Genomic DNA, 18606 nt, shown 5'->3' on the forward strand with positions numbered 1-18606 from the left:
GGCGAAAAAATAAAATAAAGGCATACTGTAGCTCGCGCTACTATGCTTAATTTAATGCTAGAATGTTGTCATTGAGGGTGAACCACCGATTTAAGTTTATGGAATGGGACATATGCCTTTTTCTTTAACTCTTCATATTTTACAATTTGAAACCAATGGATGCAATCTCTATACCCTCTAGAGCATTTTTGCAGCTTGTGTGCTAAAAATAGACCTGAATGGATCAAAAGAGAGTTACCCACCCCCCCCCCACACCCCCACACCCCCACACCCCATCTTTTATTCTAGATGTTGGCAGATGTCAGCCTACACCTTTTTCTTTACATAACTCCTCAGGCGTGTGCCAGATGTGCCTGTGCGTCAGGCCAGGGCCGATGACAAGGCCTGTGTCCTATTAATTCAAAAGGGAGGACCAGCTGTACTGTCTTGTTGCGGATATGCTGCAGGGGCATCAGTTCTAGCATCTGCGCCTCCATCCTGTCCACAATCTTTTTCTCAGTCTTAAATGAAGGACATCAGGGGGTCTGTGTGTAAACCTGATATTTCACCAAAGCCCCCGAAAAGGGCAGGTAAAAAATAAATAAATATGTAAAAAGATGAAAAAAAATTAAGGACTCGTTCACCTGTGCTTTGCACATGTAATTTCTGCCATGGCTGCAAAGCATAGCATCTTAATGCATTAAGAGAAAAAAACTTATATGTGTAGCAGCCTCCCCAGCACCCCCTAATTACTTACCCAGAGCCCCTTCTCTCTCCAGCGATGTCCATGAGTCCCTCGACCGTCCGGGACACTCCTGATTGGCAGAGACACAGCAGCGGCGCTATTGGCTCAATCAAAGTCAGACAGACAATCAGGGGAGAAAGGGGGGGGGGCAGCTCAGGGCTCTGTGTCTGAATGGATACACAGAGCTCTGACTCGGCTCAAATGCCCCCATGGAAAGCTGCTGGCTGAGGGGACACTTGATAGGAAGGAGGGGCCAGGAACAGAAAATAGGGACCTTAGAAGAGGAAGACCTTGGCGGCTCTGTGCAAAACCACTGCAACAGAGCAGGTAAGTATAACATGTTTGTTATTTAAAAAAAAAATTGAGACTTTACAATCCCTTTAAATATAACTCAACCGCATATGATAAGTCCCAAGTTCATATGCCCAAAAATAAAAGAGGTATTCACACACGTGTCCATTTTCAACTGTCAGGTCGCAATAATATTTCCGGAGATCAGCTCCTGTGAATGAGGTGAATGAGGTGGCTGGGACTCCACGCATACGATATACTTCAATATATGGAACCACAAATCTGATTTTATACAGAGTTAATCTTGAATACGTTGGGTTTTTCATTCCCACAGCTGGCAACTATACAAGAGAAACATTGCTTGGATGGCGAGCGCGGTGATTGCACTTTAGAGGAAATTTACCCTGCTTTATCTCAACATTGTGCTGAAATAATTTGCAGGGAATAACGTTTTTGTTTTTTTTTCATTTTTTTTATATGAAGCTACTGCAATCGGGATCTATTCACTATTCATGAATATGGTACTTTGCATTTTAATTCTCCTGAGTGATTCAGGCAGGTGCTGGGTTTTCTAAAGGTGTTTTTGAAATAAGGGTGTCGGGAAAGTAATCACACTGAGAGTGTATTTTTTAAACTCTGTGTGAATTGGAAAATCAGCAGAGTGTGACTGCAAAGGTTTGTGATTGTGAAGGTACCTTCTCTCATAACACTTCTATGGCACAAAATCTGGCAGCTCCAGATGTGCACCTTTTTGAAGTGGCAATCAATTTCATTGAGGAGTGCCTTTAAGTGATTCATCCGTAGCGTGTCTAAGGTGCCATTGTCTAAACCAAATGCACAAATGACTGCCAGACGGGAAAAAGCATATAGAATCAATTATAGAAGATACCATTAAAATACATTTGTTTCACGGCCGATGTCCACTTACATTCCCTTGGACCTTACTGCACATGCTTTGTCCATATAGGTGCTCATTTTAGGGTGACCAGACATCCCCGGTTGAGGACACTGTCCCTGGATCAAGTCTGTCCCCGGTTTTGTCCCCGGATTGGATTTGAACAGGGGCTGGGGCAAGTGCAGAATAATAATAAGAAAAAAATCGAAATTACACACCCCCACACCACCACACTTACTAGCTTAGGGGGTGTATTTGTTTCCATAATCTGTGCCCCTTTCTGATGATCTTGTGCTGGTCGGAGCGGAGGGACTATTACTTTGTTGTTTTGGGCGCATGCCCATTCAGCTCCGCTCGCATGTTTTTTGCCTTGGCTCAAGTCCCCACCCAGTAGTATCGGATGCCCGGAGAGTAAGACTTGACAGGCTGTGAGGCTGGGCGGCGGTAGCGATGGGCAGAGAGAGGCAGCTGAGCTCAGCAGGAACAGAGGGGAAAAGGATCCGATGGTGGGGTTGCCAGTGCCTTCAAGGCTTCAACACAGGTGTACTTTGGGAATGTCTGTGAATAGAGACTTTGGCCCAGATTCACAGAGTGTGGGCGCACATTACGCCGCCGTAGAATAACCACTGTACGCTATGCTACGCCAACGCAGCGCAGAGAGGCAAGCATGGAATTCAGCAAGCCAGTGCTCCCAATGCTGCGCCAGCGTGGCTGGTTTCAAAGGCGTACGCTGGCGTAGGTGGAAGTGGGTGTGACTCATGAAAATGAGGCATGACCCCATGCAAATGATGGGCCGAGCGCCAAACAGATACGTTTTACGAACTGCGCATACGCTGTGACGTGGACGCCGGAAACAACTGCCTAAACTACGCTGGATCGCTGCGTACGGCGTGAACGTAACCTACGCCCAGCCAGACACACGTCCAACGTAAAATACGCCGGCTTGTGTTCTCTGGTGCATACCTTTGCATGTCTGCCGCTGGGTTGCGCCTCCTTTATGGGGAATAACTTTACGCCGGACGTACAACTTACGCGCACCTCGCGTAGTAGCCTACGTCGGCTCATTTGCATGTTTGAATGGCTAATCAATGGGAGCGGTACCATGCACCCAGCCTAAATGTGCGCCCACCCTACGCCGGCGTAAGCAAGCTACGTCGGCGGGGTGTAGCCTGGTTTTAGGCGCATATCTGTTTGTGGGTCTGGCGCACAGATACGACGGCGCACATTTGCACTTACGTCAGCGTAACTTGTTATATGTCGGCGTAAGTGCTTTGTGAATCTGGGCCTATGTCTGTCTCTGGAATATTGCATGATATCATAACTCACAGGCAGCAGGCACTCTACCATGGCTCCGGCTGGCTCTGTCACAGTGTGTCACGTGTCTGCTGGTGCTGACTTTGTTAACTTATTGGTCATAAGTATCAGCACCCAGCAGCCATGTTATGTAACACACTGTGACAGAGCCAGCCAGAGCCATGATAGAATGCCTGCTGCCTGTGAGTTATTTTGCTAGAAAATTACTTAGAACCCCCAAACATTATAAAAAAAAATTCTAACACCCTAGAGAATAAAATGATGATCGTTGCAATACTTTATGTCACACCGTATTTGCGCAGTGGTCTTACAAGCGCACTTTTTTTGGAAAAAATACACTTTTTTGAATTAAAACATAAAACAACAGTAAAGTTAGCCTATTTTTTTTTTATAAACAATAAATCTGTGCCAATTATCTAAAAGTGATTAATTCAATTAAATTATTAAGCTGCTCCTCTAATAGTAAAAAATAGAATTCTTACTATGAAGTGATATGTGAAAAAGGAGGGCGCTAGAAAGTGATTATAAGAAACACTCATAAATATTAAATATACTAAAGTGAGAAAAATACAAATCATAAAATTCTCCCAAGTGGATAAACCAGTGATATACGTGGTAATAAATCTTTAAAATAAATCACCAAAAAGTATTGCACACAGAATATAAATCCATAAAGAAAGTGTTTGACTCTTTCTAAGGAAAAATATACAAAGCAAAAATTGTCCCAATTGAAAAAAAATTAAATAATGTGATTAATTTCCAAAATCCATCCACCAACAAATTACAAAATCTTGCTGTAAAAGGATTGTTGTCCAGACAGTGCAAACTTGTTCCTTCACCATACGCAAGGATTTTTTTATATTGTGAAATATAATGTTACGCCGAGTAAATTAATACCCAACATGTCACACTTCAAAATTCTGCCCGCTCGTGGAATGGCGACAAACTTTTACCCTTAAAAATCTCCATAGGCAACATTTAAAAGATTCTACAGGTTGCATGTTTTGAGTAACAGAGGAGGTCTAGGGCTAGAATTATTGCACTCACTTGAATGATCGCGGTGATACCTCACATGTGTAGTTTGAACACCATTTTCATATGCGGGCGCTGCTCACGTATGTGTTCGCTTCTGCATGCGAGCTCGTCGAGACGGGGCTTTTTTTTTTCTTATTTATTTTACTTTATTTTATTTCTTTTTACACTGTTTTAAAAAAAAAAAAAATTGGGTCACTTGTATTTCTATTAGGCTGGGTTCACACTACGGTTTTCCCGTCCGTCAGCCGCATACGATTTATATGTAAAACCGTATGCGGCTGAAACGGACGGGAACGTATGGAACCGCACATATGTACGTTTTCCATTGACATTAATGTTAAAGGAAAACGTATGCGGTTGCCATACTGTTTTAAAAACGACCGCAAAACCGTGGTTGAACACGGTTTTGCGTACGTTTAAAAAACGTTTTGCCAGCAAATCGTACGCACCCGGATGCATCTGAGTGCATACGATTTGCAATGCATTCTCTATCTATACGTTTTCCCGTCCGTGCCCGTACGTTTTCAATACTGAAATCGTATGCGGCTGACGGACGGGAAAACCGTAGTGTGAACCCAGCCTTACAAGGAATGTAAACATCCCTTGTAATAGAAAAGAAGCATGGCAGGTCCTCTTAAATAAGAGAACTGGGGTCAAAAAGACCTCAGATCTCATATAAAGACTTAAATGCAATAAAAAAAAATAAAAAAATTAATTGTCATTTGAAAAAATGACAAAAATTGGCCTTTTAGGAGCTATGGGCGGAAGTGACATTTTGACGTTGCTTCCGCCCTGCTATGGTACTGTATGGAGACGGGTGGGGGCCATGTTCCCCTCACTCGTCTCCATAACCAGGCCGACGGCTCCGGTGAGCGGCAGGAGATCTTGCGGCGAACATGCCGCAGTGACCACTGTTATGGTAAACCGGACCGCCGCCTGTCCCAGCCAGTGTCATTAGTACAGTGACAGTGCATATTTTTAGCACTGGTCACTGTTTTAGTGTCACCGGTTCCCACAAAGTGGCAGTGTCTGACTTGTCCGCCGCAATATCACAGTCCAGCTATGAGTCGCTGATCGCCACCATTACTACAAAAAAAAAAAAAAATGTCCCCGGATTTAATTTAAAAATTCTGGTCACCATAGCTTATTTTCAACCTGAAAATATCTTTTAGAAATTAACTTTAATTTCCCTACACTTACTACTATCTCGGGCAGGGCCACACCGTGAAGATCTTTGGAGGGGAGCTAAAGGTAAGTATTTGGGTAGGCCCTGTCATCCTGAGCACGTGCGGGAGTTATGTCTTCCCACACTGACCAATCAAGTTGCCAAGAGGAAGACGCTGGGGAGAAAATTATGACAATGGTAAGGCACCTCATGAACATCAGATCGCTGGAGCAGCGGTAAGTATTCTAGTTCCTAACTCCCACATTGTGCGCACAGAAAATGATGCAGGATCTTACTATTTGAACAATCCTTAGTCAAAATGACTGCCAAAATCTTGCGCGACTTCAGCATCCAATAAGATTGCCATCCTCCCCATCCTCCCCAAGATGGCTGCCTGGAGCCCATAACAGGAGACAATTATTCCTCAATAGGCTCCTGTGAGTCTGAAGAAAAAGCAGAGTGCCACCTTCAGGTTGGATGAAATATTGCGACTTTCACCTGCCTGTGTTTAATACCCTGTACAGCAGCACTCCCGTCAAGTGAGGGAGGGCAAACTTGGAGCCAATCAGGTGTGCTGCAGGGAAAATGTGGACTTGAGGAAAGAGCAGAGAGAGCAGCAGGATCACCTCCTAAGCATGCTACTACTGTTTCACTGTTCGGTGAAGCTAGTGGGTGTGTTTTTGATCAAGCTTTGCTGTTGCTGCAGTGAAGGTTGAGAACTTGGCTGCAATGTCTGGCAGGGGTGTCTAGGTCACAAAACTATCTGCACAGAATTACACATCCTTTAGCATGTAAAACACACCCTTATATGAACTGGAAATGTTTATTTAGCGGTATGCCTGGAGATTAGCTTTATAGAGGATTGTTATTTGTAAAGAGTTTATATCCCATAAAGCACTTTCTGTAGATGGAGAATTTCGCCTCACCTCTCCATGACTTTCCCAGTGTTAGCGTAGAAAACAGGAGCAGAAGACAGAGATCTGCAGATCTATTTTGTGTCTTATTTTCTAATTAATGTGTGAATATTTTAACTTTGAGTAATACTTGTTTGTAGTGTAGAATATAATGATGTGGGTCCCTGATATTTATAGTGGTTTCATTTTCAAATACGCCTTGTGCTTATAGCTATCACATTATGTGTTATGCTGGCTGCTTTTATAACCAGGAACAATCAGCAGGAAGCTACTAAAAAGAAAACAGATAAGACATTACACATATGGTAATAAGTGATAATTACAGCAGTAGAGAGAACAGTTGACTTCTTTCTAGCATGGATGTCAGTTTCAGGGCTCGTTCACATGAGCGGCTAGGGAGCCATAAAAGCAGGCGGTTGAGCCGTAGTTTTACCATTCCCCAAACCTGAAGTGACATGCAGCAGTTGCAATGCTAAGCTTTGTGGATACGGCAAAAATGAAACTGCATGTCACCACCGGACATGACCCATTTAAATGTACAGGGACATGCCACAACCAGAGGCGTATCTAGGGTATGGCAGCCATGGCAAGTGCCATGGGCGCCATATGAAGGGGGCGCTGGTGAATGACTGGGCAGCAAGACACTTACCAGGGTCTGATGGTCTCTTCTTCCCTCCAGGCTCCCAAGCATAGGCTGGATCTCCTTTTTGATAATGGACAATAGCAGCGCTGCGAGTGGGACTATTTCTCATTTCATACTCCTGTGATTGCAGTCACTGGTCACGGAGTAAGCAGGTGCCGCGTTTTCCGATGCTACCTCTATAGTTCCGGCTAAAGCAGCCCTGACAGCTCAATATCACTCCGCCGCCTTCTGTGAGGGATGCTATAGCCAGGACTATAGCAGTGGCATCAGGGCTGGTGTATTTCTTGACAAGACTGTGGACTCAGTCAGGAGATGTCTCTGCAGATCTTCTGGCTCGGGGTCCTATCAGTGCAAAAATAGAGCCCAGCTACCTGCCCAGCAGGAGGGACGGCTGTACTGCCAATGAACAGATAGGAAAAACTGCTGCTCCAGGTGAGCGCACCTAAGGCAATCACTGTCCACTCAAGAACCAACGGGTGCCGGCAATGCACGAAGTATGCAAAGGAAGGAAAATATATGGACAGCTGCACTCCAATGTCTAAAAAAGACACGCCCTTTATTGGGTAAAAAAAGGAAAATGCACTACAAAAAACAGCATGCAGTGGGAACCAAACTACTGACACGTTTCACATTGAACTTAGCTATGACTAAGCATTGAAGTTCAATGTGAAACGCGTCAGCTGTTTTGTTCCCACTGCATGCTGTTTTTTGTAGTGCATTTTCCTTTTTTTTCCCAATAAAGGGCACGTCTTTTTTAGACATTGGAGTGCGGCTGTCCATATATTTTCCTTCCTTGGCTGTACTGCTAATGCCTTATGCTGAGGACTGATCCTCTTGATTAAGCTGCAGGCATGGTTTCATGCTTTCCTTTTTTTCATGCTTTCCTCTCTCCCTGCAGACCTTGGCTCCTTTGTAGTCTAAATCATAGTTTTTGGGGCTCCATGAAATCAATAACAGGGGCCCAGGAGCATTAGCGTATCTAGGGTATGGCAGCCATGGCAAGTGCCATGGGTGCCATATGAAGGGGGCGCTGTTGAGTGGCTGGGCAGCAAGGCACTTACCAGGGTCTGAGGGTCTCTCTTTCCCTCCTCCCAAGCATAGGCAGGATCTCCTTTTCAGCACCTTTGCTAATGGACAATGGCAGCGCTATTCCTGCTGCGTTCAGCCACAGCCCTCCCCTGTTCTCTCAGGCTCTCCCATTCCATCTGGTCAGATTGGCAACGCACAAAGAAGGAGGACCATCAGTTTCTCCCTCTCGTCTGTGAAAACTGAGGCCATATGTGATGAAGATTTCATCACTTCCATTATTGGTTCTGCATTTACCTGGCTTTGGAGAGCAGGTGAGGGATCAGAGGTCTAATAAACCCCAGATTTCTCCATAAAGAGGATATGTCACTACCCAAGGTATCACAAGGGATGATAAATATCACTAGTTTTGTTAGCTATGTTTTTGTTAAGGTTATCTGAAAGATGGGTTTCACATGTTTCGACAGGGACGCAGTTTCAGTGCTTTCCATAGGCGCTATTTTCACTAGATACGCCTCTGGGCACAACCCCATACCTCCTGACTTTCTGAGATGGGAATGAAGGACACCTATTAGCAAAAGTATATAGACACCCCCTGTCACGCCCCCTTTAAAGGAGAATTGTACAAAAAAATAAATTTGATGATCGCACAAGTGCGTTTTTACCCGTACTATTCCTTTATACTGGCTTTTGGAATTTACAAATGCAGCAGCTTAGAAATTTGATAAAAAGTTTAGCACTGGGACACACTTTTTGATAGATAAAAAATGCATTTTATATATAATTATATAGATCAGACCAAAATGAGGGACAAATGAGGAAGAAAGAGGAACAGAGGGACTTAGTTCCAAATGTGGGACAGTCCCTCAAAATCAGGGACAGTTGGGAGCTATGCACAACCCCATGCAATGCACAGGGTTTTGGTACAGTGGTTCAGTCTTTTTAGGGTAAAACTTGTAGTGAGGACGTGATATATCACCTCCTCACTACCTGTATTTATTATACATATCAATATCAATATAATATAGGGACACTTTTAGGCCTCATGCACACTGGACGTTTTTGGACGTTTTTACAGCAGCTGTTTTTGGCTGTAGACGTTGTTTTTATCTACAGTCATTAGCCACTTGAGACCCGCGCTGTAGACGAAAGACGTCCACAGCGTGGCTCTCAACTGCCGGGTGGACGTCCCTGGACATCCTTTTATTTGCATTCCCCGCGCGCGCCGCTGGGGGCACGCAGCGGGGAAAAAACTGTGCCCGGTGTTTTGCTGAAATGCCAATGCGCATGCCTGGAGGCTGCAATGTCCGCCAGGTACCTGCGATCAGCGGTGACAGCAGGGACGTGGATCTGTGTGTGTAAACACACAGATCCACGTCCTGTCAGGGAGAGAGGAGACCGATGCTGTGCCCCTTGTACATAGGGCCACAGCTCGGTCACCTCCCCCAGTCAGTCCCCCTCCACACACAGTAAGAATCACACCCAGGGAACACATTTAACCCCTTCCTCACCTCCTAGTGTTAACCCCTTCCCTGCCAGTCACATTTATACAGTAATCAGTGCATTTTTATAGCACTAATCGCTGTGTAAATGTGAATGGTCCCAAATATGTGTCAAAAGTGTCCGATATGTCCGCCGCAATATCGCAGGCCTGACAAAAAAAATCGTTGATCGCCGCCGTTAAGCTCTGGGATCAGACACATGCTTTAGGCCCCTTTCAGACTGGGGCGGGGTTAAAAACCACCGCAAAGCACCTCTGCAGAGGCGCTTTGCCGGCGGTATAGCCGCAGTGCCCCATTGATTTTTATGGGCAGTAGCGGTGGAGGAGAAGTATACACACCACTTTTTTTACTGCTCCAAAGATGCTGCTAGCAGGACTTTTTTTACCGTCCTGCTAGCGCATCGCTCCAGTGTGAAAGCCCTTGGGGCTTTCACACTGGAGAGACAGTAGCGGCTGTTTCAGGTCAGTTTGTAGGCGCTATTTTTAGCATTATAGCGCCTACAAACCGACCCAGTGTGAAGGGGGTCTTATGGTTATACAATCTGCCTATTGTTTCTCTGATCTGTTTTTGTATTCAACTTGCTGAGTTATGGTTTGCTTCTTTCGGAGTTACTCCTATATTGTAACACAAAACTCTGCTATCGGTATACTGATGTCCAATTTTTAAATGTATGTTATATTTCAAACTGAAAATAAAAAACTTTGAGAAGTATAAAAACCTGTAAGCTGATTGGTTTCTGCAGAGAGCTGCACCAGATTTTTTTATGCTCTAGTTTTAGTAAAGTAGATTTTCAAATTTTCGGGTTTATGATTTTCGTTCTTTTGAATTTTCGTATTTTCATTCCTATTTTCGTATTTTCAAATTTGCAAATTTATGAATTTTCGGAAAATTTAGTCAAGTGGGTTTTTGGAACAAAACAAATTGCACATGTCTAATGTAATAGAATGGTAATTTCATTATGGAATAATTTGTGTAAATTATTTGTAGGTTCCCTCCTCCCTTTTTCTTACATCTTTCTAAACTCCACTTCTGTTGACCATTTTATGTAGACTCCTGCACCCCAGGTTTTCTAGTTCTACCTCCGATCGGGTGGTATCCCCAATTACACTTTCCTGTTGGGTAATGAGGTCCTTGTGGCTCTGAAGAATTCCACACGGTTTCCATTTACTAAGGGTCAGGGTCATTTTGCTGACTATGGCCCAGATTCACAAAGCACTTACGCCGTTGTGTAACAAGTTACGCCGATATAAGTGCAAATGTGCGCCGTCGTATCTGTGTGCCAAAACCACAAACAGATATGCGCCTAAAACCAGGCTACACCCCGCCGACGTAGCTTGCTTACGCCGGCGTAGGGTGGGCGCACATTAAGGCTGGGTGCATGGTGTCGCTCCCATTGATTAGCCATTCAAACATGCAAATGAGGAAAACACGGCGATTCACGAACCTGTGTGCGCCCGACGCAGGCTACGCGAGGTGCGCTTAAGTTGTACGTCCGGCGTAAAGTTATTCCCCATAAAGGAGGTGCAACCCAGTAGCAGACATGCAAAGGTCTGCACCAGGGAACACATGCCAGCGTATTTGACGTTGGACGTGTGTCTGGCTGGGCGTAGGTTACATTCACGCCGTACGCAGTGATCCGGCGTAGTTTAGGCAGTTGTTCCGACGTGGTTGTGAGCAGGCGCAGGGGGATGCGTCCACGTCACGGCGCATGCGCAGTTCGTGATACGAATCTGTCTGGCGCTCGGCCCATCATTTGATTGGGGTCACGCCTCATTTGCATGGGTCTCGCCCACTTCCATCTACGCCGGCGTACGCCTCGAATCCCACGCCACGCTGGCGCAGCGTTGGGAGCACTGGCTTGCTGAATGCATTGCTTGCTTCTCTGCGCTGCGTTGGCGTAGCGTACATTGGTTACTCTACGGCAGCATAATGTGCTCTCTGTGAATCTAGGCCTATGCTTTTAGTGTTATTGTGCCTATTCTGTGTTTCCTAAATGTTGTACCTGCTTTGGTTTATTAGTAGAACTGTCAACTGAACCTCACATATGCTTGTACTTCTCTATTTTCTTTGAAACCATAATAAACACTTATTGAAGAAAAATAAAATATTTTGTAAATTGTATAAAATTATAAAATTTAATATTAATAATATTATTTTTTGCACATTGAATTATTGGCAAATGTTATCTTTAGCTTTGGTATAGTCTTTGTTTTTTCTAATTCATCTTCTGATCTATTCCTAAGGCCCCTTTCACACAATCGGCCCGCTCGACTCCACCTGTCCGTTTTTCAGGCGGATCCGTGCGGGCCACCCATTGACTTCTATGGGAAGGCAGATGTCAGAGGAGATGTGTCTGCTGACACCCGCCTGCCACCCGATCCGACAAGATCCACTCAAAACAGATGGATGGCGATATGTTCGCCATCCGTCCAGCGGATCGGATGAAAACAGACAAGCTGTGCATTTTCATCCGATCTTCCCATAGAGAACAGCGGGGCTCTGACAGATCCATCTCTGCAAAGTGAACAGAGATGGACCTGTCATTCGCCTGCTCAGCAGGGATTAGCGGAGCTAGCGGGGTGCGTCCAGCGGATCAGCCCCGTGTGAAAGGAGCCTAAAAAGCAAACAGTTGCACATTGCAACATACCCTTGTTGACAACAACAATAAATGCCCCTACCTCGGCATTTTCCACAAATATGTTTTCCACGTTTCCTAATGTTTTGTGACATCCCCAAAAAACTGCATTCCTCCAATCTTTTTATAAATACTATAAATATGTCTAATGATGAGCGCTGAGTGGAAAAGTTGTAAAGCAGAAAGGAATGATTATTATCCTTTGAAATGTTCGCCATTTGACAAAACGGCACAGGGCTTAGCTCGTCATGTAGACATGACACAATTACAGCAGGATAAAAGCTTTCAGGAGAACATTTCATCCAGAAAACCAGTGCATTAGTTACACAGACAGGTTTTATGCATGTAAACATCTGTTTGACAGTTCTATTTAGTGTTGTTCTAACTGAAGAAATCAAAGAAAAGAAACAGGTCAGCAACATACAAATATGATTGCCATTGCCCTGGAAACAAAAGCACTTTGCAAGCCCTTTTAAAATCTACCTATTGTTTACACCCAATGAATGCGGCTATTTGGCGCTACTCCGGGATGCATCTCTCAATGCATCTTAAAAGCACTTTATTAGACTGTGGCTTTTTTCTGTGTTAGCTTCCAGCAACAAGAGACTGGCCCTGGTCATTTTCATTACAGAGGAAGGCCTAAATCCCCTCTCACAAAAACACTCCTTGTGACTCTAAGGCCGCGTACACATGGTCGGTCAAAACCGATGAAAAGGGACTGAAGAACCTTTCCATCCGTCCAAATCGATCGTGTGTGGGCCCCATCGGTCAGTTATCCTTCGGTCAAAAATTTTAGAACTTGCTTTAAAATTTAACCGATGGACGCCTAACCGATAGGTCAAAACCGATGATTAGTATGCAAAAGCATCGGTTAAAAACCCGCGTATGCTCAGAATCAAGTCGACGCATGCTTGGAAGCATTGAACTGGTTATTTAACCATAGGTTAAAAAAAAGCCAACTTGCTTTAAAATTAACCTATGGATTCCTAACCGATAGGTCAAAACCGATCGTTAGTAGGCACGACCATCGGTTAAAAATCCACGCATGCTCAGAATCAAGTCGACGCATGCTTGGAAGCATTGAACTTCGTTTTTTTCAGCACGTCATTGTGTTTTACATCACCGCGTTCTGACACGATCGGTTAATTAACCGATGGTGTGTAGGCGCATCAGACCATCAGTCAGCTTCATCGGTTAACCAATGACAACGGTCCTTCGGACCGTTCTCATTGGATGGACTGATCGTGTGTACAGGGCCTCATGCCGCGTACACACGATCGGTCAATACGATGAGAACGGTCTGATGGACAGTTTTCATCAGACCAAACCGATCGTGTGTGGGCCCCATCGGTTATTTATCCATCGGTTAAAAAATTTGAGACTTGTTTTAAAATTAAATGATGGATACCTAACCGATAGAAAAAAAACGATCGTTTGTAGGCACGTCCATCGATTAAAAATCCATGCATGCTCAGAATCAAGTCGACGCATGCTTGGAAGCATTGAACTTCGTTTTTTTCAGCACGTCGTTGTGTTTTACGTCACCGCGTTCTGACACAATCGTTTTTTTAACTGATGGTGTGTAGGCACGACTGACCATCAGTCAGCTTCATCGGTTAACTGATGGAAAAATCCATCAGACCGTTCTCATACCGTTTCTATAATTCTCCCCTTAACCCTAAAACGAAACCTGACTCAAATTCTTTGGAACCCTAAACCGAAGGCCTCATTTGCACTGCTAATCCTAAATGTGCGTTTAGGAGCTTTGGCTTTTTTTTTTTTTTTGCAAAAGCCCCTGAACTTGACCCAATAAAAGCCTATGTGCCCATGTACACAGACTTTTATCAGAGTTTAGGAGCAGCAGAGTTTAGAGGCAGTTAAATGCCTCTCTCTTGAATGCAGAAAAATTGCATTCAGGAGCGTAACGTTTTGGCAAAAAATGCAATGCGGAAAAATCATGGCTGAAATGCGCTACTGATTTATTGTCGCATTTAGCATTTTTCTGCTCCTAGGAGAGTTACGTCTAGGGGTGACTAGTGCACATGTAGCCTAACCCTGGCTTTATTCTCCTTGTTAAGCCTCGTACACACGACCGAGTTTCTCGGCAAAAACCAGCAAGAAGTTTGCTGTTTTTTTTTTTTGCCGAGGAAACCGGTCGTGTGTACACTTTTCGACGAGGAAACCGTCGAGGATCTCGTCGGGCCAAAAAGAGAACATGTTCTCTATTTCCTTGACGGAAATGGGAAAATTTGGCTCGCCGAGATCCTCGGCGGCTTCACAAGGAACTCCACGAGCAAAACGATGTGTTTCGCCCGTCGAGTTCCTCGGACGTGTGTACGAGGCTTAACACTAACACTAACTCTGACTCTAATTGCTCCTGTAACACTTATGCCGCGTACACATGATCGGTCAAACCGATGAGAACTGTTTTCATCGGACCAAACCGATCGTGTGTAGGCCCCATCGGTTATTTATCCATAGGTTAAAAAAAAAGCAATCTTGTTTTAAATTTAATCGATGGATACCTAACCGATAGAAAAAAAAAACATTGTTTGTAGGCACGTCCATCGGTTAAAAATCCACGCATGCTCAGAATCAAGTCGACGCATGCTTGGAAGCATTGAACTTCATTTTTTTCAGAACGTCATTGTGTTTTACGTCACCGCGTTCTGACACGATCGTTTTTTTAACTGATTGTGTGTAGGCACGACTGACCATCAGTCAGCTTCATCGGTTAACCGATGAAAACGGTCCATCAGACCGTTTTCATCGGATGGACCAATCGTGTGTACAGGGCATAACACTAAACCTTACTCAAATTCTCCCTGTAACCCTAACACTAACCATAGCTCTAGTACTCCCTGTAACCCTAACACAAACCCTGACTCAAATTCTCTCTGTAGCCCTAACACTAACCTTGACACTAATTCTCCTAGGAACCCCTAATACTAATCCTGGCTCTAGTGCTCCCTGTAACACTGTAACACTAACACTTGTAATCCTAACATCAACCCCGACTCTTATTTTCCCGATAACCCTAATACTAACCCTGGATCTAATTTTCTCTGTACTGGTAACATCAACCCTGATTCTAACTTTAACCACTCTAACCTGATTCTCCTTGTAACCATAACACTAACCCTCCCTGTAATACTAACATATTACAGGGAGGGTTAGCTTTTGTACCCCTAGGTTTGTAAGGAAATGCAAAACCTTTTAATGATGTGAACAAAAGCCCATTGGCACAGGCTGTAAAACTTCCTGAAACCCTAACATGGACCTTCAGACTAACCTTTCCTGTAACCCTAACACTAATCTTCTTTGTATTCCTAATACTAATGTTTGCTGTACTCCTAACCCTAACATAAATTCCCTTTCATCTAGAGTCTACACTAACTCTCTTGTTTTTATATTTACCTCCTTACCCCAAACGATACAGCAAACGATGTCCATCCTATCTCAGGGGTGACCAGGGATGGACTGGCCATTGGGACTACAGGGAGTTTCCCGGTGGGCCGATGGCTCAGTGGGCCGGCTTCAGTGACAGCGGACCGCCACCCCCCTCTGTTTTTCCTTTACCGCAGCGCTAGTGAAGGGGGAGAGGGGGCTTGGGTTGCTGGGGGGGGGCGGGAGTTGTCCGGCCGCCATGGGAGAGACCTGTCAAAGTGGGCCAGTCTGGATGAAGTCCAGGGCCAAATTTTTGTCCCAGTCCAGCCCTGGGGGTGACCTAGGGAGTTTCACTATTAGACAGAAGTTGGCAGGTATTGTATGGTAGTATTTCTGTAAGCAAAATGATTTTCATAAACTTCACCCAAGCAGCTAAATACATAGAAAAATTACATATTTGGAAAGCAGTTTTTTCTGCCAAAGGATTTGTGTGTCTGTGGTCTGGCCATAGAGAATAATGGATGCCTACCCAGTCCCACTCTTCAGGTCTGGTCCAAAGCCAGGCCTGTCTCCAACTTGGTGTTTTCACAGGATTTACAAGGAGTTGGGAACACTGGAGATGATAACCAGTTTGCTGACCCAGGCAGGGAAACTATCTCTATATTGCAAGAAAGTAACCATTAATATTTACAGAAGAGGCTGGAAGAAGGCGGTCCTGCTATTTTATTTGAAAGCGCACATCTCCTTTAAATTGAATCTAAGTCATATACCTGCAGTCACTCAAAATCATAAAGGATAATATTAAATATTCATATTAGAGGATGTTCATTTAGCAATGAGGGGTATGTACTAGAGCTGCACAATTAATCTTCAAAAAATCGTGATCTCGATTCAACCCCCCTGATGATCTCCAATGCAGAGTTTTCCGTTTTTTTCATATAAGTGGAGAGCTCACTCAGCTGTCAAAAGAAAATATCCGGGCAGTCTGCCAAGTTTAGATCAAAGGGATAAACTTCTGCGTGTGTAAAGAAAAAATCTGGGCAGTCTGCCAAGTTTTTAACAACATGAAACATTGTAACTAACTTCCTTCTTAGATCGAACTTCTGTGTGTAAATGCAGGAAGTTTAACCACTTAAAGTCCAAATCTTTTTCTGACACTTGTTTCTTAAGTTAAAATCATTTTTTTTTGCTAGAAAATTATTGGAACCCCCAAACATTATATATATATATATATATATATATATATATATATATATATATATATATATATATATATATATATATATATCAGCAGAGACCCTAGGGAATAAAATGGCAATTGAGGCAATATGTTATGTCACACTGTATTTGCCCAGTGGTCTTTCAAATGCAACTTTGCATCTTTTTCTGACACTTGTTTCTTAAGTTAAAATCATTTTTTTTTGCTAGAAAATTATTGGAACCCCCAAACATTATATATATATATATATATATATATATATATATATATATATATATATATATATATATATATATATATATATCAGCAGAGACCCTAGGGAATAAAATGGCAATTGAGGCAATATGTTATATCACACTGTATTTGCCCAGTGGTCTTTCAAATGCAATTTTTTGGGAAAAAATACACTTCAATGAATAAAAAACAATGAAACAGTAAAGACAGCCCAATTTTTGGGTTTTAATGTGAAAGATGATGTTACGCCGCGAGTATCGTGAGAGAATCGTGATCTATCTCCTAAGCAAAGAAATTGTGATTCTCATTTTAGCCAGAATCGTGCAGCTCTAGTATGTACTTTTCCAACTCCTGACCTCTGCACTCTGTATGTTACACACTTCTGACCACAGTACTCTGTACATTACCATACTTTACCACTCCTTATCCCTGAACTGTATACATTGCCCACTCCTTATCCCTGAACTATGTACTTTGCTTACTCCTTATCCCTAAACAATGTACATTGTCCACTCCCTATCCCTGAACTATGTACATTACCCACTCCCTATCCCTGAACTATGTACATTACCCACTCTTTATCCCCTGAACTATGTACATTACCCACTCCTTATCCCTGAACTATGTACATTACCCACTCCTGACCCCTAAACTATGTACATTACCCACTCGTTATCCCTGAACTATGTACATCACCCAATTCTGACCCCTGAACTATGTACATTACCCACTCTTTATCCCTGAACTATGTACATTAACTACTCTTTATCCCTGAAATATGTACATTACCCACTCTTTATCCCTGAACTATGTACATTACCTACTCTTTATCCCTGAACTATGTACATTGCCCACTCTTTATCCATGAACTATGTACATTACCCACTCCTTATCCCTGAACTATGTACATTACCCACTCCTTATCCCTGAACTATGTGCATTACCCACTTTTGACCCCTGAACAAATCTGCACTCATTGTTATGCACATAACCTATTCCTAACTCCTGCTCACTGTATACATACTTCTGACCCTTGCCTTCGGTAGGTTACATGTTCCTGACACCTGCATTTTGTATGTACACACTGAACTTCATGCTTAGAAGTACAAAATAGTAGTTGTGTTACACTGATAACACTTAGGCCCCATACACACGATAGAATCTATCCGCAGATAAATCCCATCAAATGGGTTTCAGCGGATAGATTCTATGGTGTGTACACTCCGGCGGATATTTATCCGCGGATATTTCCGAATTCCAGCAGATAAATATTTGTCGACATGCACAGAATATCTATCTGCTGGAATCGGATCCCACGGATGGATCCGCTCGTCTGTACAGACTCACCGGATCCATCCGTCCAAAGGGATTCCCCGCACGCGTCGTAATGATTTGATGCATGCGTGGAATTCCTTATATGACAGCGTCGCGCCCGTCGCCGCGTCATAATTGCGGCGACGGCGCGACACGTCATCGCCAGAGGATTTCGGCACGGATTTCAATGCGATGGTGTGTACACGCCATCGCATAGAAATCTGCTGAAATCCTCGAGAGGATTTATCCGCGGATACGGTCCGCTGGACCGTATCCGCGGATAAATCCTCTCGTGTGTATGGGGCCTT

General features: G+C 43.7%; 1 protein-coding gene across 5 annotated transcripts in view; it reads left to right on the forward strand.

Moving 5' to 3' along the window:
- RALYL (RALY RNA binding protein like) overlaps positions 1-18606 on the forward strand; it is a 1196807-nt gene that overhangs the window by 1018685 nt on the left and 159516 nt on the right. The gene's annotated exons all lie outside the window — the stretch shown is intronic.

The sequence above is a fragment of the Rana temporaria genome, chromosome 5, assembly GCF_905171775.1.
Source record: "Rana temporaria chromosome 5, aRanTem1.1, whole genome shotgun sequence".
NCBI lineage: Eukaryota > Metazoa > Chordata > Amphibia > Anura > Ranidae > Rana > Rana temporaria.